Source organism: Balaenoptera musculus, chromosome 4, assembly GCF_009873245.2.
Source record: "Balaenoptera musculus isolate JJ_BM4_2016_0621 chromosome 4, mBalMus1.pri.v3, whole genome shotgun sequence".
In the NCBI taxonomy this organism is placed as follows: Eukaryota; Metazoa; Chordata; class Mammalia; order Artiodactyla; family Balaenopteridae; genus Balaenoptera; species Balaenoptera musculus.
Window position 1 is genome coordinate 35,853,069 of NC_045788.1, and position 17,619 is coordinate 35,870,687.

Sequence of the window (17,619 nt, forward strand, 5' to 3'; positions counted from 1 at the left end):
GGCAGTGGGAAGCCACGTGGCTTGGGCTGCCAATGAGGGGGCATCTTCAGTGAGCTCTCATTTCTAGACGATGTGCCAGCTTCTAGCTAACTCTGTCAGGTGCTAGTGGAATCCTTCAGGGCAACATGATGTTTCTCTGGCTGTCATGTGATTTATTTATTTTTTACTTACCTATTTATTTGTTTGATGGAGAATGCCAGGGCTTAGAGTGGTCTCAGTCAAATAATCAGTTTGCTCATGAGGCTTCTGATCTTTTGCAGTGGGTTTAGATTTATATCGTGAAGGGCTGTCATTAAAGGAAAACAGGGATGTTTTGGGCTTTTGAGGCCCACTTGTTTCCTATTTTCATGCTTCTTTCTCTGTCAGGCTGTCCCCGTTCCTCTGGGTGTGGTGTCTCTGCGGTCCCACTGCCTCCTTCACATCCTCCAAATCTGCTTTCAGCTCCTCCATGGGTACTTTGGAAGCTATATGATGACTTCATCTCCATTGTGTGTGGTAATGACTTGTTTTATTTCTCCAGGGGCATCTGTATTCAAATAGGGAAAACTAATTATATATTTTATTATATACATAATTATATATAACAAGGAGAATTCAGGCAAAAGTCCAGGGGTACATTGAGGAGTTCTTATACAGTGGGGCTCATACTGCATTCTTCATATCTCATGATGTGAGGGTTTTAACCCCCAGTCAAACGTAGCTGGTCCTGCCTTACTCTACCCAGACATTTTGTAGAATTGCCTGGGAAACAGCCAATGCAAATTTGAACTTATGTTTCTTAAATTTTTGGGTGATGGATCTTTTTGAGAGTTTGTTAAAAGCCATGGACCCTATCCCCAGTTAATTGTACATATTCACACATATCCAAATTTTGTATAAAATTTTAGGAGGGTCATCAGACTTCCTAAAGCTCAACCTAAAGCTCAACCCTGGGATTCCAGGGTTAGAGAAGGATTAGTATTTGGAGTAAGCAGACCTGGATTTGAGGTTCCACTGTGATCTTGGGCAGGTTCCTTGTGTTTCCTGTGGACTATGTCAAAATCTCAGGTTTTACCAGTGGTTCTCAACTAGGGACAGTGCTGCAGGCATATTTTACCCCTCACACCATCCAGGACATATCTGAGTCTGGGGGACAGGCAAATGTTGTTTTGAAAGATATCCACAAGTGAGCTGATATGCCCCCAAGGGTTTGAGAACCACAGGGCAAGGAGACCTCTAAGATGGCCTCTGGCTACAGTATTCTACGACTCTGAGGTTTCGCTCCAGAAATTCCACTGCACAAAGTCAGAGGCTACTCTGCCAAGAACTAGTGGAGAGAAGAAGAGCGGTAGCGGAACAGAGAAGGCCAGAAGCTGCGCTTTCCCTTTCTTACAACTTTGCCCCACTGTTCATGGAGGAAGGTGGTGGGAAGGGAGCAGAGCCCTTCTAGAATTCTCTTTTCCTTGAGAGCCCATTGAATTGAGGATTTATCTATTTATCTATTTAATCCTCTTGAGAGGATAGAGAATCTAACATATCTTTATTTTTTGAAAGCCTGTGTACTTGGCATATTATAGATACAGAATAAATGTTGTTTGGATGTAATAAGTTTATTTCTCATTAGTTACTTTTTAAAGCAGATAATGTGATGAATTCCTGCTGTCCCATTCTGGTTGACACATTATCTAAGGTTTTATTTTACAGAAGTCATTGAAATAGATATTAATTTAGTGATTAATTGAAATTCAAGGAATATTTACTAAACTCTTATTATGTGCTTGACACAGTAGAGTTTTCAGTATAGTGGAGATTTGAGAAGAGAGTTAATAGTCTTGTGCTAATACCAAAACCCATATGTAAGTACTAACTATTGAAAAAAATTATTGTCCATTTATGCTTTTCCTCTGTATTCCAGAAAGGGGTGTATAAACCTTAGAAAACAAAAGATAAATTTTTCTAATATCCTTTGTTATTCCCTGGTTTGGACCCCTCTGGAGTTTTTCTGTCTGAATGCTCTTGTGGCTTCATGCTGAGGGGCCCAGTCACATATCAGTGTTTTAGGCTGAGGGAACAACCCATTTTGTCATATAACTGAGCCAGTGTCACCAAGAGCTTCATCTCTCTGTCCACCATTGCATGAAATAACTCTATCATGTAGAGTTCTGGCTGCTAAAAGAGGGCGGTAACCACAGACACCAAAGCTATCAGTAGAAGAGATTAAAAGTGATGAGATTACATATTGTGGTGTCAGTGCTCTAGCTCAAAACCAGTTTCATTTGGGAGAAGATTAAATTCCTTCAAATACTAGAGTCCTCCCTTAGAAACTATAATTGCATGTAATAAAAGACTTCTTTTCCCTCATGATAGTAGTTGTATTTTTGATGTAAATCCTCCCGGTAAAAGTAATAATAATAAAAGTGCTACTTATTGGATATCCTCTAATTGTGGTAGGCTCTGCATTAGACACTTCAATATTGACTTATTATATTACTTGACATATATTGACTATAGACTGTTTCAGGCGCCCAAGTCATCAGCCTTATTAGCTTGGAACTATTATTATCATCATCCTCCTTTTATAGTTGAGAAAATTTAGGCTTAGAGCGATTGAGTAATTTGTCACAGGTCACTTAGCTGATAATGGTGGAAAGCTGGGACTCCAACCAGGTTCTCTAATCTTATTTCTAATTCACTCCTCACAGCAATCCTATAAAACAGTTATGGACATTTCCATCCTACAGGGAAGGAAGCAGAGGTGGAGAGGTGAGCTACTCTAATAATGGTTATATAGCCAGTAAATGGCAGAGCCAGGTGTGGAACCAGGTTAGTCTGACTCATAAACCAATGCTTGTTTCACTCTGCTACACTGACTAGCCATGGACTTATAGCATGTTACAGTGTAAAAAGGGAAAAACTTACCTATCTACACTTTTAAAATAATAGACATTTATTTTGGTTTGCCTAATAACTTTCTTTCCTTGGATATTCAGTGTCAGAGGAAAATGCTTGGTACCTGCAGAGTTTCTAGAAAATGTATGACATTTTTGTTACTGCTTACAATGAATTATCTTGTTCCTTTTTTTTTGGAATACAGAAATATTTAAATGAATTATTCTGCAATAAAATTCTTTTTACTACAATCCAGTATGTGGTTTTTGAATACTTACCACTTGCAAGGCTCTGAGTTAGGCACAATGATGCCTTAGAGATGAATAAAAAGTAGTCTATTGTGGGGGATGAGGCAGAATCCCAGTTACCACACAGAAGGACAAATAAGCAAATAAATAAGCAAATAAGCAGTAACAGAAGGTCATACAAGTCCCAAGGAGAGAGAACAGAAAATGTCACGTGGAGAATTTGAAAACAGATGTGGACCGTGAAGGGTGGTACATTAGTTTGCTAGGCAGCCACAACAAAGTACCAACAACAGAAAAGAACAGCAAAAGTTTATTTTCTCACAGTCCTGGAGGCTAAAAGTCCAAGAGCAAGGTGTTGGCAGGTTTGGTTTCTTTGGCAGCCTCTTTCTTTGACTTAGAGACACCTTCTTGCTGTGTCCTCACAGGGTTGTCCCTAGGTCTGCATCATAATCTCCTCTTCTTTTAAGGACATTAGTAATATTGGATGAGGGCTCACCCATATGACCTCATTTTATCTTAACTACCTCTTTAAAGGCCGGATCTTCAAATAGCGTCACCTTCTGAAGTACTCAGTGTTAGGACTTCAACATATGAATTTGGGGAAGACACCATTCAACCTATAACAGATGGGTAGGTAAACTATCAAAAGAAGGAGAGTCAGAGTTTAGAAGGGAAAAATATGAAATATATTTGTGGGAGTATTTAGATGGAGAATAAATTACATTTCGGGGAATCCTGAATGCCGGGGTGGGAAGTTGGTGCTTACTTTGGTGGGCAATGGGAAGCCACTGAAAGTCTCCATCAGGAGAGTGACTTGATAATGCGGTACTTGGGGACTGTCAATCAAGCAGTAAGAAAGAATAGCGACAGGAAGCAAGGAGGTCATCTAGGAGGCTTATCCAGAAGTCTAGTCACGGAGAGATGAGGTTATGAGTGAGGGAGCTCATCAACATGGTGGGTACACAAAGAACAGTTGAATCAGAGAAATACCACAGGGGTTTAACTCACTGACCTTGGTGCCTAATTGGCTGTGGGAGTTGACATGGAAGAAAGAGTCAAAGGTGGCTCCAAGGCTTGAGTCAAAGAATGGTTTTGTCATTAACTGGAAGAACAAAGTCGTGGCCGGGGTGGAGGGGCGGGTTGGATGGGGGGATTCTACTTGGGACTGAAGATGTGGAACTAAATTTAGAATGTAAGTTAGATGTTCAATGGAAAGGAATTTGAAACCATGGATCAAGAATTTGGGGGAGAGATAGGAGTATATGAAAGATTATTAAATTATGTGAAAATTTTTACTAGGAAAGAGATTAGAGAGTTGTACACTAAAGTGTTAGTAATGATTATGGGGGGGTTATAGTTAATTTGCATTCCTTCTTTTTTGGTATTATTCAAAATGTTTACCATGAGCAGCATTATTAACTTTATATTACTGGGAAGTAGTCTTTCTATTCAGCCTCTCACCTCCTTCCATTCTAGTTTCCAACCTCCATCACTCCAAAACACCGCCCTCTAAAAGGTGATGTGTGCTTTTCCTAAGAGCCACAAGAGAGGTTCAGGCCTTGGTTTGAATTCTCCATCATTTTGGTGCACCTCTCTTAACTTTTCGGGTATTGCTTTCCTGACCCATCTCAGTCCCTTTGACTCCCTCTTTGAATTCTGTCTGACGGGTCCTGTTTCTTCACTGATCATCTAACATTGGTACTCCTCAGAGCTCCATGCTCAACTTGGCTTTCCTTTCCCCTTTCTAATTCCCCATGAGTTATCTCATCTGCACCCTTGGTAGGTGAACTACCACATGTAACTCATAGCTCTGAAATCTTTTTCTCTTGTCCAATTGTCTCTTCTGACAGCCAGATCCATATTATTATTATCTGCCAATTGGGTATTTCTACCTGAATGACCCACAGTCATTTCAACTCAGTACATCCAAAATGAAATGAATTATTCTATTACCTCCTCACCCCCAGTCCGCTTCTTGAACCTCCCCCACTAAGGCTTATTCTTGGAAAAGAATACCATGAGGTAAATCATTGCTAGGTTAGAATCCTGGGCATCCTGCTGGACTCATCCTTCATCCCAACCCCTGCCCCATGAGCACGCAATAAGTTATTAAGTCCCATCTATGCTATTTCCTAATGATCTCTCACATCTAGATTTAATCTCATTACTTCTTACCGTAACCACTGCAAAGCCTGATCTGTCTTCCCTCATTTTACTCCATCATCTACAGTGAAGCCAGCGATTTCAAACACCAATCAGATCATGTCACTCCCCTACTTAAAATCCATCAGTGACTTCCTTGGCTTCCAGATTCAAGTCTAGATTCTCCCCCCCACCCCCAGTTTTATTGAGATATAATTGACATACAGCACTTTACATGTTTAAAGTATACAGCATAATGATTTGACTTACATACATCATGAAATTATTACCACAATAAATTTAGCGAACATCCATCATCTCATATTGATTAAAAACAAAAACAAAAGTCTTCTTTCCTTGTGATGAGAACTTTTAGGATCTACTCTCTTAACTACTATCAAATGTATCATACAACAGTGTTAACTGTAGTCATCATATTGAACTTTACATCCCTGGTACTTGTTTTTCCTATAACTGGGAGTTTGTACCTTTTGACCACCTTCCTCCAACTCCTCCTCCCCCTCAAGTCTAGACTCTTTAGCACAAAGTAGGTTCCCTTTCATTGGGCCCCACCTCCTGGCCTAATTTCTCATCCAGTTTCACTCTTTCCCACTTGACAAGCTCATGCTGAACCACATGATGTTTCTTGAATACTACATTCATTCTCTTTCTTTTTTTTTTTTTATTTATTATTTATTTTTGGCTGTATTGGGTCTTCGTTTCTGTGCGAGGGCTTTCTCTAGTTGCGGCAAGCGGGGGCCACTCTTCATCACGATGCGCGGGCCTTTCACTATCGCAGCCTCTCTTGTTGCGGAGCACAGGCTCCAGACGCGCAGGCTCAGTAGTTGTGGCTCACGGGCCTAGTTGCTCCACGGCATGTGGGATCTTCCCGGACCAGGGCTTGAACCCGTGTCCCCTGCATTGGCAGGCAGATTCTCAACCACTGCGCCACCAGGGAAGCCCCATTCTCTTTCTTGTTCCGTGTCCTTTCACATACTGTTCCCTCTGAGAGTCGCACCCATCCATTGCTGAATTTCTGTGAATACTTCACACTTCTCATGGGGATTACCTGCGTGGGTAAGTCTTTTCCTGATTTCCCTAGATAGGTATATGTTCAAGGTGTTATTGAGTCCACTTTTCATGGCTTATCTCCTTGCAGTTTTTTAAAATATATGCCATAAATCTAGAAAATATGGAAAAATAAAAATCACTTACGGGCTTCCCTGGTGGCAGTGGTTAAGAATCTGCCTGCCAATGCAGGGGACACGAGTTCGATCCCTGGCCTGGGAAGATCCCGCATACTGTGGAGCAACTAAGCCCATGCACCGCAACTACTGAGCCTGCGCTCTGGAGCCCGTGCTCCGCAACAAAAGAAGCCACGGCAATGAGAAGCCCATGCACCATAACGTAGAGTAACCCCCGCTCGCCACAACTAGAGAAAGCCCGTGTGCAGCAAGGAAGACCCAACACAGCCCAAAATAAAAGCAAATAAATATATTTTAAAAAATCACTTACAATTCATTCACCCCCAGATTGCTTACTTTTAACATTTCAGTGGATTTCCTTTTAGTATTTTTTAATATAACCATTTACAAATATTAAGAATCAATATTGTACTGTATATACTATTCTATAATCTGTTTGGTTAAAGAAAATTCTCCATGGTATTGAATAGTCTTTAAAGGCTTGAATTTATTTAAAAGAATCATTCTTACCTTATATTAAAAAAAATACAGAGTGAAGTAAGTCAGAAAGAGAAAAACAAATACTGTATGCCAACACATATATATGGAATCTAAAAAAAAATGGTTATGGACATATATACACTACCAAATGTAAAATAGATAGGTAGTGGGAAGCAGCTGCATAGCACAGGGAGATCAGCTGGGTGCTCTGTGACCACCTAAAGGGGTGGGATAGGGAGGGTGGGAGGGAGACGCAAGAGGGAAGAGATATGAGGATATATGTATATGTATAGCAGATTCACTTTGTTATAGAGCAGAAACTAACACACCACTGTAAGGCAATTATACTCCAATAAAGATGTTAAAAAATAAATAAAATTTTAAAAAAAAGTAACATAAAAAATACATGCTCATCGTAAATAAAATTTAAAATAATATAGAAATGTACAATTTAGAAAAGTCCTTCATAATCTGGTTATAATTTTTAAATAATTTGTGGCATATTCTTTCAGACTTTTTCCTATGCTTCTACTAACTTAAATACACGTTTAAAATTTTGTATTTGTGGGATAAGATGCTTCACACTGTTCTGAAACTTTCTTTATTAAAACATATTTAACAGTGTATGTTTGAAAATTTAAAAACAAACTTTAATGATGTTTCAATTGCAATGATCATTTTGCATTTTTCTCTTCTACTACACTCTGAGGCCTTGGAAGACAAGCTGTTTTCCTGTAGGTGAACTTATTTGATTATTTTCAGCGTGATTTGGGAGAATATCAGACAGTTATGGCCACTTCTCTCCAGAGAACTCCTGGCCCACTAAGGGAAGATGAGTCCTCATGAACATCAGGAACTGGCCAGGCTTTGGCAGGTGGAGACCTCTGCCAGGTGTGCGTGGGGTTGGCTGAGTGAGTCCTTGGCTCTGGAGCTCGCCCTGCCCCAGGACAGGTCCCTACCATCCCAAATCCCAGGATACACTTCTCTTGCTCTCCAAAAGTGTTGGTAGTACTTTTGTGCATGTTGAATGATCGCCTTGTCCCTTTACCTGACACAGTCTCAACCTCAGTTTCTGACTAGGAAGTGTGGCCTGGTAACCCTTGGGTAGGAGTGGAATCATTGGAGCTCAGCTGATAGGATCACAGGGCCGAGGAGTCAAGAGCTATCCAGATTCCTGAGTAGTCCAGTTAACCTGTTCCACCATGAGAACTACCCTCCTGAAATCCAGGCAGCCATCTCAGAGACACAAGCTCTCCTTCATCCCAGAGACTGCGTGAGTAAGCAGTGGCCCATTGGCACTGCCGGAAGAAAGAGCAGACGGTGGGTCAGGAGCTCTGTGTTCCTCCACATGGGACAGACACTGTGGTTGTGGTTGGTACCGGCTGCCACATCACCAAACCTAGTGTTTTATTAAAAAGGGTGTTGGGAGTGGGGATGCTGGGGCTAGGGCTCAGGTATTGATAGGTTGTGAAAAATTTCTTTCCCTTCTAATCTTTTCCATCCCGCCCTTCATCTTTCCACCATTTAAATCTCTAGTGCACCCATAAAATGAAGATGTGGCTAAATGGATGGGATCATCAAATGCAGGGAAAGAAAAGCTTACTGTTTCTAGTAGTTGTTAGTTAAAAATTCACAATGGCACATGCTTAATACTTTCCGGGTACAGGTCAGAAAACATCTGTCTCCAAAATGTACAGGCAATATAGGACCCTGTGTGGGCTGAGGGCATCCTTAGCGGCCAAGGTCACTTTGTTGGGACAAGTGGAAGGGGTGCACAGTCATGTTCCTTACAAAATAAATCCCCAATCAGATCTCTTCCAGATCTGATAATAATACTGGATTGAAGGAGCCTTTGACAGATGCAGGGTTTGACCAAGTGTTAAACCAAAAGGAATTATTAAAAATAATTTAAAAATGTTATTTATTTCAGGAAAATACGTACAAATATATTACGGGAGTTCAACTACAATTAGTATGTGAATTGTATTGACTCATTATTCAAAAGCTTTAGTCCTGGGGAGTTCTGTGAAGTTCACAGCTTCACCTGCCCTGCTTTGCTTTTGCAGGTTTTCCCAGGCAGCTTCCTAGAGTGTCTGAAAGTCCCTCTTCCTTCTGCTTCCTCCCCCAGTGCTTATCCAGCCCCAGTATAGCTGCAAACTATTACCAGTTGCCATCCTGTCCCTTCCTTACCACTAGGACCAGTAGATTGTGATTTTTTTCTTACTCTTTGTTAAACATAAAAAGCTTAGCCCTACATATAATATTGTTCATTTATAGAAGTTGATGTGTTCCTCATGACAGCACAAAAATATCAGCTTCAAAAAGTAGAAAAAAGAATCATTTAGGTCATTTCTAAATGCAGTTGGTCACTTAGAAAGTACAAACACAAATTAAAGGGAGTAAATCGCTGTTATTTGTCTAACAATTGGGTGTCTGCCGGCTCCCTTTGAGACTGAGGGCAAACCACTAACCCTCCCTGAGCCAGATCCCTCATCCCAAAACGGGAGCAGTAATACTGGCCTTGCTTACCTCACAGGGCTGTGTGAGGGCCAACTAAGCTGATGCCTAGGAAGTAGGAAAAGCACTTTAAAAATGGTGTTTAATAATTTAAACGCATGGGAGAGAGGTGATAGAGAGGCATGCCTCTTCTAGAATGCAGGAGCAGAGGCCCATGAGGATTTCTGCACTTGCCAGAGATTTGAAGAAGAGATGAATTCACTTGTAATTCACCTGTAGAAATAAGCTAATACCAAATGGTTGGATCACAGAGGAGGAAACTCAGAGCATCACATCAAGAACATGCAGAAAAGAACTCATGGCAGCAGCTGGTCAAGTGAGGGTTTGCCCTGTCCCAGCAGCAGCCATATAAGAGTTCCATGGTTTCCAAATGTCAGCACGTTATGACTGTGATCTGTCCTCAGGGAACTTAGTCCTTCATCCTTGCAAAGAAACTGCGCTCCCATCTCGGCGCCAATTTGCTTTGCAGGCCAGCAGCACTGTTCCTGCGTGGGGCCTGAGTTTCATTTGAAACGGATTTCATGGGAATGCTTTCTTGTGTTACCAAATCCTCTCTCATCTTTGTTCCTTACACTGGCTGCTCCTGTCAGTAAAACCTATATGTAACCCCCATTTTTTTTTTCTTCTGAATCCAGTTTAGAGACACATAATAAAATTATTATAAGTGAGAAAAGGTCTCGGTCAGAGGTTGACAAAATGTGCCCAGAATCTTATAGTTATTGTGGTTTAAGAGAAATGGATTAAAAACCACTTTCAAAAATCTTCTTTGTCCCACAGAAGCAGCCGCATAGCACCGGGAGGTCAGCTCAGTGCTTTGTGACCACCTAGAGGGGTGGGATAGGGAGGGTGGGAGGGAGACACAAGAGGGAGGAGATATGGGGATGTATGTATATGTATAGCTGATTCACTTTGTTATACAGCAGAAATTAACACATCATTGTAAAGCAATTATACTCCAATAAAGATGTTAAAAAAAACCGAACAAAAAACAAATGTCAGAACATCAAAAACAAAAAAATTCTAAGTAACTTAAAAAAAAAATCTTTGTCCCACAGACAGAAACCTAAATAAAGAGCTACTGGCTGTTCATAACATTTGCTTTTGCTGCATTCTTGTTTTCCCTGATTTGTCTGTGCTTCCCTGCATCATTTAATGCTATTTCCATGAACAAAGAGAGTCAAAGTCACAATCCCATGTGTTGACTGAGGCAAGCCTCCCAGACAAGGGGCTGAATTTGATGTGAAGGAAGAGAAACTAATTCTCCAAATGTCTTCCTCTCCAGCTGGCTAATATCTGAAGTTTTACAGTTAGAACTTAATTCCTTTGGCATGTCCCTCCATGTCCCCCTTCTTCATCACCAGGCAATCATTGATCTGCCTTGTGTCACTTTAGATTAGTTTGAATTTTCTGAAACTTTATATAAATAGGATCATACAATATGTACTTTTTTATGATCTGGCTTCTTTGACTCAACAAAATTTTGAGATTCATCTATGTTGTGTGTAGCACAAATTCAGTCTTTTTATTGCTGAATAGTACTCCATTGGATGGATATATTGTTATTTGTTTATTTATTCACCTTTTGATGAGTATTTTGGTAATTTTAAGTTGTCATTAGTATTCTTATACACGTCTCTGAGGATTTTCTAGAGATCTTCCTGTTATTAACTTTTAATTCTAAGGGGATTAAAGAACATATTTTATATGATTTGAATTTTTAAAAGTTTATTGGGACTTTTTTATATAGTCCAGAATATGATCTGTCTTGGTAAATGTCCCCTAAGCACTTGAAAAGAATGTGTGTTCTGTTGTTCTTAGGTAGAATTTTCTATAAATGTCAATTATGACAAGTTGGTTGTTAATGCTATTCAAATCTTCTATATCATTACAGATTTTCTATCTCTTTGTTTTATTAATTATAAAAGAGGGGTATCAAATTCTCCAAATGTAATTGTGGATTTTTCTATTTTTCTTTATAATTCTATCAGTTTTCGTTTCATGCATTTTGAAGCTCTGTTATTAAGTATATAAATATTTAGTTTTGTTATATCTCATGATGAATTGACCCTTTTATCAATTTGAAATGAGTTTCGATGACCTAGTAATATTCTTTGCTTTAAAATCTACTTTGTCTGTTATTAACATAGCCAGTCCAGCTTTCTTTAGATTAGTATTATGAAAGGATATCTTTTTCAATCCTTTTAGTTTTGACTTATTTGTGTCTTTAAATTTTAAAGTAGGACTCTTGTAGGCAGCATACAACTGGGTCTTGCTTTTTTTAATCCAATTTGACAATCTCTGCCTTTTTAATTGGGTTGTTTAAACCATTTGTATTAAATGGGGTTATTGATATGGTTAGATTTAAATCTATCATCACCGTATTTGTTTTCTATTTGTCTCATCTGTTCTATGTTCCCTTTTAATTCTTTTTGGATTGAGTTTTTTTTTATGATTACATTTTTCTTCCTTTTTTGGTTTATTAGCTATAACTCTTCGTTTTGTTATTTTAGTGGCTGCTTTAGGGTTTTTAGTATATATCTTTAATTTATTACAGTCAAATCTTCATTTGATAATATGCCACTTCACATTTAGTACAAGAACTTTACAAAGCATATTTCTGTTTCTTAGCTCCCAGCCTTTGTACAATTGTTCTCATACACCTTACTTTTACATATGCTATAACACTGATAATAAATCACTGTTATTTTTATTTTAACCAGTCAGTTGTCTTTTAAAAAGATTTAAATACTTAGAAGAAATCTTCATGTTTACCTATAAACTACATATGTAGTTATCATTTCTGATGCTTGTCATTCCTTTGTGTGGAGCTAGGTTTCCTTTGTTGTTTTTTCTGCTGAAAGACTTTCTTTACCCTTATGGTTCCTGGAAGGAGCTGGAGTTGTGTATCTTTCTTCCTCTCAATCAGTTATGCTCTAATAAAACCCCATATAGGTTAGTCTCTGGTAAAATAGTTTCTTTTGAGGGCAGATCTTGTTGAACAGAATGCTCTGGCATATGTTGAAATGGTTACTTTTCCCCTCTTCTGAGAGAAGCAGGAAGGAATTTTTCTCTGGTCTTCACTGTGAGAATTTGGTAGAACTCCTGGAGGTAACACTAACAAAAGCATGGATGTCCCCATAAGAGTGCCCCCTCCCCGAATTTTTAATTCTCAGAGTTTTCCACACCAAGCCTCCAGCATTTCATTAAGTACAATTTCGGTTTTACTACCCTGGCCCTGGTTCCCATGGAGGTTTCTGCTCCTGGGTTTGTACTCCAGTAAGTGTGATTCGAATTTCCCTGTCTGTCTCTCCCATTTTGGGGCAGCAGTTTGCCGTGGGACCTCAGTTCTCTGACATATGTAAGAAGAGTTGTTGATTTTCAGTTGTTCAGAATTTTACTTTTTGTTAGGACTGAGTGATGACTTCCAAGCTCCTTACATACCAGATCAGAAACAAACTCCTAACTTGCTTTTTCACTTTATTCTCATTAGTTCTTGTAACAATTATATCAACTACAAATTATTGTAATTTTGGCTCCTACAGTCTAATTTTTTTTTTCTGATCACATTGCGTCAGCTAGAACTCTCAAAATAATATTAAATAACAGTGTTGGGGAAGGCTATCTTTATCTTATTTTTGATTTTCACAGATGTCTTTAGTATGTAAGTCTTTTTCACAGTGCCAACAGTTTTTTGCATAAATATTATTTATCATATTAAGATAATACTGTTATTCCTACTTTACCAAGATTTTTAAAATTAGAAATGGATGTTGAATTCTGAAAAATGTTTCTGAAGAACTAATCATATGTTTCATTTATTTTATTTATTTGTATTATTAATTACAATAATAGATTTTTTAAAGTTGACTCTCCTTATACTGCTGAAATAAACTCTACTTGGTCACTATGTAATGATCTTTCACTTGCTACTACTTTCAATTTGCAAAAATTTTATCTCTATATACTTTGTATCTCTATATTCATAAATGAGATGATTTTGATTTTTTGCATTTTCTTTCACTCATTTTGGTCTTAGTGCTGTGATAGCTTCATAAAAAATGATTATCTTTTCATCTTTTATATTCTCTAGAATAGGTAATGGCAAACTATGGCCAAATCTGACTCAGTTGCTTTTGTAAATAAAGTTCTGTTGGGAGATATTTACGACCCTCCATTAATATATTATCTGTGGCTTTCCCACTACAGTGGCAGAGTTGAGTAGTTGTAACAGAGACTGTATGGCCCATAAAATTGAAAATATTTACTCTCTGGCCCTTTATAGAAAAAGTTTGCTCACTCCACGCCTAGAATAATTTAGATAGTACTATATAGAAATGCTATCCATTTCTTGACGTTCTAGAGGAACTCACTTCTGAAACCAGAGCATGGGCTATAGATTAAAATAACATTGGGTTTAAACCCATATCCAGCCTGCATTACTAATGGTGTGCTTGCTGTTGGGTAACATATCCTTCCTATGGACAAATTCCCTCAACTATAAAATGTGAATAACAATAGTACTTATTTAAAATAATGCTATAAAGATGAAATATGTTAATGCATGTTCATAGTACTTGACAGAATGTTAAGAACCCATAGATTCTTAACAAATGCAACTTTATTCTTGGGAGAGTTTCTTGACACTGCCTTCAAATCATGGTTTGTTTTCTGCAGTATTCAATAGCCTAGTTGGTGCCAGTGATGTATTCTTATATTCAGTAATTTTAGTTTTTATCTGAAAGTATTTTTTCTAATCCAGATTCTTTCTTTTTATTAAATACAGTGTCTTTCAGAATCTTACTGAAATTACAAATTAAAGATTTCTAAAGTTTACTCTCCATCTTTTCAGCAAGTCTCTTTCATAGAGAAATATTTTCTTTGATTCTTCAGATCGTCAACTTTTAAACTTCTGTGATTCTACATATGTTCCGTGATTGTTTTCTGGTCATGCTTTCCAGGGGATCTTTTCACTCCTTGCTGGAACTGTAGATAAGTCCATATTGAACTTATTAGGTCCTTCTCCAATATTTCAGGTCTGGGCAAAGTGTGAAAGGAAGAAGAACAGAAACCAAGTTGTCAGTGGGACATCCACTGTTGTTGAGTTCAGCTATGAAGTCAAAAGCTTCAACTGTCCAAACAAGTTTCTTTTCTATGATTATTGTTGCATTCAGAAGCTAGCTGAGCACTCTCCTCTTTCCCACCATCACACTTACTGCATTTTTAGGAGCCACCCACTCCCAGGTAGGGTAGGTTTGGCTCTCCTACCGATTGCCGCATGACTCTCCTTTTCTCTAGCTCCTGTCACTTGTAGAAGATTGGCTCAGAGTGCCATCCACTTACTTCCCAAGTGGACAATTCCTTTTTAGGTCATGATTCCAGGTTTGGTCAACTCTTTTCTAAAATCTGCTTTTGCATGTATTATATCTTACAGATATTCTCAAAGCTATTAACATATAGAAGACACACTTCCCTCTGTCTAGAATTGACACAAATTCTCCACTCCTACTCATTTGAGTAGAAATAAGGGCATGCTAATTGGGCAGCTAGGTTGATAATTTTGAAACATATCAATTGATTTTCTTCGGTTTTTAAATTGCAGTATTCAGACAAAAGAAAACATTTCAATGAAATAGCCAATATGTACAACACCAAAATTAAATGTCTCTTAAGTGCCCAGGGAAGTGATAATTACATATTTAAGTGAGCAGCTCTCTTACCTTTTAGACTCAGCCTTCCTCTAAGCCCCACCCTCTACCCTGCCTGTTCTACATTGTCTTTTTAAAATAAGGACCTCGTCACTCCCCTGACTAAATGCTTTAATGCCTTTAAGGATAAGGCCTGGAATTCTTACTATTACGTAAAGTGGTTCCAAACATCTTTACAGTCTGGAACGTTCCCCAGGTCCCATGACACAGCCATGCTGGAGGTCCCATCATTCCTAGCACTCAACACACTATTTCATATCTCTGCGTTTGCACGTGCTGTTTCATTTGCCAGGATCACCTTTTCCCCTTCACTACATTATCACGCACCATCTTGTCCTATATGTCCTTTAAGAATCAGGTAAAACGTTACCCAGCCCATTAGGGGAGTTTGTTACTCCCTTTTTCTTGCTTCTGGAACATTTTTGCACCCGTATTTATTTTATGATGGTTGCTTCCCTGGCATTCATTATGCTTTTCTTCTGCCAACAGCCCTCAGATTGTCCCTTGGGGATCCGTCCCTCTTCCATTGTCAGGATGTTGGGGTTAGACTGGCTCCACACTCAGTCCAGATGATGGGCTCTCACTGACTTAAGTTAATCTGAGCATTTCATTTTCCTGGTTCCAGTGACTGATTCAAGGATGATTTAAGCCTGTCCAATCAGAGTGAACGAGAACTTTACAGGCATTGCTTCTCTTCTGGGTTGGGTGATGAGAGGGTGCAAGGCTTGGATTCCTATAACCATCCCTCCACCACAAAGAGAACCTTTCTGAGCATCTGTGAGGAGCACTGTAGGAGAAAGAGCTGAGACAAGGAACCTGGAAACATCAGAGAGCCCCAAATCAGACCAAGGCTGGAGCCAGACCTACCTTCTGAACTACCCTATTTTTGTGAACCAAAAGCAAACAAAAAATAACTACCTACATACCTGCCATCATTTTGGTTTAGCCAACATAGGTAAGGTTTATTTGTTCACTTTTATCTTTATATCTCAATGCACTTGAAGAATAGTAGTTCCTTAATAAATGTTTGAAAAAATGTGAAGGAAGGAGAATTGTAGTTTTATCTTAGCATTTTATGCTTGGCTATGTGAACCGCAAAGCTTCACTCTGATATTTTTATTTTTAAAATTTATTTATTTTTTTAAAATAAATTTATTTATTTATTTATTTTTGGCTGTGCTGGGTCCTCGTTGCTGTGTGCAGGGTCCCTCCAGTTGGGGCGAGCGGGGGCTACTCCTTGTTGCGGCGTGCGGGCTTCTCACCGGGGCGGCCTTTCCTGCTGCGGAGCACAGACTCTAGGCGTGCGGGCCTCAGCCGTTGTGGCACGCAGGCTCAGTAGTTGTGGCGCACGGGCTTAGTTGCTCCACGGCATGTGGGATCTTCCCGGACCAGGGCTTGAACACGTGTCCCCTGCATTGGCAGGCGGATTCTTAACCACTGCGCCACCAGGGAAGTCCCATTCTGATATTTTTAGATTTCAATCCTTTTATTCTTGGCCAAAGGATAGAAAAAATTGTGTCAATAAAAACAAAAGACTCACACAAGGAAAATCTTCCAGAATTTCTATTTTTCACTGGTATTTCAAGAAGCATATTTTTAAAAATTTGCAGAACCTGACATTGTATGTCCCTGGAGGAGATGGAAATTAAGCAATTTAAACTGTGAACTTATAGCTGTTCTAGGTGAAAGAAAATATTAAATTTTAGTTTTTTAAAATAAAGCTTCTATTTGTGCTAGTTATCTTCCGTTTGCTTCTCCAGATCCACTCTCTCCATTTCTCCACCCGGGTCTCTGCCTCAGGAGGCAGACCTGTATGGCTTCCATGGGAGCCCTTACCATCTGGTTTAGCCAACGGAAGCCCCAGCTGCAGGGGAGGAAACTGATGTGGGGTATTGGCTCTTTCCCTGCAGGGGATCACCTTAGGCTGATTGTGGGGACATTGTCAGGTTGTAAGGCCTTGACAATGAATTCATGGCAGCCTTCTCTGTAAGACTCTCTTCAACTCAGCTGGGGAGACTTGGCTGGTTGCAGTTTTGGCAACCACGCCTTCCTCTCTGCTGCTACTCACCCTGGGTTACTGCAGTGCCTCATAATTCTTCTACACCTGTGCAAATAAGCCTGGCTTGAATTGACTAATTTGAGTGTGCCATCTGTTTTCTGTTGGGACCCCAAGTGATACATATTTGTTTCAGAAATTTAAAATTTAACATAAAACAAGTCTAATGCACTTTGATGGAGCTACATGAAACACTGTCTTTTAAGATTGGTAGAAGAACAGAGGCTATGTTAGCTGTGCTCATGTGAAAATGACTAAAATGACAAACCAGGGAAGGGAAATGCTTAGAGGGCTTTCTTGATTTTTATTCAGGCGAGTCTTCCCATCACACAACCCCAGGGGTGCCATTCACAGGATGATTCAGGCTAACTTTAGGAATGTTTGACAGCCAGAACCAT